Here is a 2,800-nt window from a genome sequence, read left to right on the forward strand (position 1 = left end):
ACAAAGTGATCCGTTTTGATAATAAAAGGAAAGTGCCTTCAGAGAAGAGGGTAGTCCTATCCCAGTCCCAGTCTTCAGGATTACTTGGGACAGTCAAACGCCGTCCAACGTGTACATCAGGTGTCATCCACCAGGTGTCATTATTTACTAATGTGACAAGGCACTGGACTGTCTCAGTCACCGAACCGTGGGGATCAAAGCTAGAGACAAGACTCAGATGGGAGTGTGTTAGGAAAGAACATCATGGCCCGAGTGCAGCTTGGATGCCTTTCAAAAACAAGACACACATTCCGATCAGGCCATCCCTGGCTTTCTGGCCACGTCATGCACAAACAAGATTTCTAGCTTCAAGTTAGAAGTGACAGTCCCTTCAGGAGCCAATTTCCTTGGTTTCCAGCTTACCCTTTGGCTAGGTCCCCTGAATCAACACCTTAGTGCAGAATAAAGTACACACAATAGAGACAGTAAGAGATTGTTCCTTCCTGGTAGAGGGTCTCTAGGGATTCTGCGTAGGGTGCAGACGTGAGAAGCCACAGGCCCGCAAGAGGAGCTGAAAGCTAGGAGCATTGGGAAAGGAGTCCTGAGAGGATTTGAATAAGAATGGCTCCTATAGGCTCAGAGATCTGAGGCTTTAGGGATGACACTGTTTGAAAGGATTAGAAGGTGTGGCCTTATTGGAGGAAGTATGTCACTGGAAGTGGGCTTTCAAAAGCCCAAGCCAGACACAATGGCTTTCTCTTCCTGCTTCTGGCAGATCCAGAACTTAGCTCCCTCTCCAGTGTCATGTCGGCCTGCATGCCACCATGCTTCCAATCATGACCATAAAGCACTAACCCTATAAAACTGCATTCCAATGGCTTCCCTTGTAAGAGTTTCTGTGGCCACGTGGTTCTGAGTTTAGAGTTAAGGATACAAGAGGAGGGTTGTGGACTCTCCTTTTTGACTAAGGAAAGCAGCTGAGTTTCCCTTCTAAGAGTTGTTCATGGCAATAGAAGAACTTGAAGACAGACGTTGGTACCAGGGAGCAGGGTATTGCTGTAACCGGCCTGGCTATGCTTCTTGTTTGCAGAATGTGGACTTTGGGACTCGGGATTAGGAAAGCAGCTCAACACTGTCAGTGGGTTTAATGAGCCATCCTAGTAAGCGCGTGGAAGACAGCGGTGCTGAGGGCAATATAACATGATGGCCTCACTCACGAGGTTTCGGAGGAAAAGAATAGTGGCCTAGAGATAACTGTTGTGATTATTTTGTCAAAATGAGGCTGCTTTTTGCCTTGTCAAAAAAAAAAAAATCTGCTGGACTCTAACTTGAAAAGTTTTGGATTAATACAATTGGCAGAGAAGATGTGAAGACAGCAGACTAGTATTGACTTTGCCATGTGGTTATTAGTGACCATTCTTACGCAGATCTATAAGGAAAAGGTCAAGTGGGGCAAGGGAAAATATAAAAGTATAAAATATACAAAATATAAAAATTTGAGGAGAAAAAGATCACCAGGTAGTGTAATGGAGTTAAATCCACAGCCCAAGGAGATAAAAAGGTTTAAAGAAAAGCCCGACATTAAATGAAATAAAGGGAGTTGGTGACCTCAGGGCAAGACCCCACCCAGCTAAGCTTTCAACTCTTGAAACAGTATTAAGGAAATCTTACACAATGAAGGAAAACATCAAAAACAGCTAAAGAAAATGTATTTGAAGTAAGGGGGGAGGGGGAGTTCCAGCCCCATCCAGCAGCAGAACGTGGCAGCTTGGGCCACACAGCTCTGACGTTGGAGCTAAGGGTACAAGAATGGAGTTGTAGACTTTCCCTCCCTCCATGACTAAGGAATGCTGCTGACCAGATGTGTGTCCCTGCATGGAGGCCCAGAGAAGCCATCGCATGAAGCTGTGAAAGCGAATCCTGGAAACCCCGTGATGTTGGAGATGCCAGTCCTGGGATACCTGCCGAGGAAACCTACTAACAGAGTGGAACCAGCCCAAGGGAAAGTGTGCGGCAGTCAACAAAGCTGAAAGGGGCAGGAGAGCTGGGGAGCTTTGGCATCAGTGGAGATGCAGGGTCTGGAGTCTGCCCAGGGCTTGCTTTGGTCCAGTATTTTCTATGTTCCTAGTTCTCCCTTTTGACACAGCAGTGCATATTCTGTGACACTGTATGTTGGAAGTATCTGTCTGTTTTTTTTATTTTGATTTTACAGTGAGCCTCAGGAGAGACTTACAACTTTGGATTTTTAAGCAGTAGACTAAAAAAAACAAAGTTGGACTAAACCATTTTGTATTATAATATGGTTCCAAGCCGGGCAGTAGTGGCGCACGCCTGTAATCCCAGCACTCTGGGAGGCAGAGGCACGAGGATTTCGGAGTTCGAGGCCAGCCTGGTCTACAGAGTGAGTTCCAGGACAGCCAGAGCTATACAAAGAAACCCTGTCTTGAAAACAAACAACAACAACAAAAAAAAAAAAAAAAAAAAAAAAAAGAGGAACATAATATGGCTCCGAGGCTTGGGGCCAGGGGGTGGAATGTGGTGGATTAATTAACGTATGACCCCCCCCCCCAGGCTAACAGGTGTAAATGCTTAGGGAATGGCCCTGTTTGAAAGGATTAGGAGGTGGGGCCTTGTTGGAGGAAGTGTCACTGGAGGTAGGCTTTGAGGTTTTCAGAAGTTCCAGCAAGGCCTTTCTGTTCCTGCATCCTGTAGATCTAAATGTAGAACTCTCCGCTACTTCTTTAGCACTATGTCTGCCTACATGCTGCCATGCTCCCCGCCATGATGATAATGGACTGAACCTCTGAAACTGTAAGCCAGC

General features: G+C 46.1%; 1 protein-coding gene across 1 annotated transcript in view; it reads left to right on the plus strand.

The window, feature by feature from the left end:
- Mms19 (MMS19 homolog, cytosolic iron-sulfur assembly component) overlaps positions 1-2,800 on the plus strand; it is a 173,363-nt gene that overhangs the window by 39,947 nt on the left and 130,616 nt on the right. The window lies entirely within an intron of this gene.

The sequence above is a fragment of the Apodemus sylvaticus genome, chromosome 1, assembly GCF_947179515.1.
Source record: "Apodemus sylvaticus chromosome 1, mApoSyl1.1, whole genome shotgun sequence".
Classification (NCBI taxonomy): domain Eukaryota; kingdom Metazoa; phylum Chordata; class Mammalia; order Rodentia; family Muridae; genus Apodemus; species Apodemus sylvaticus.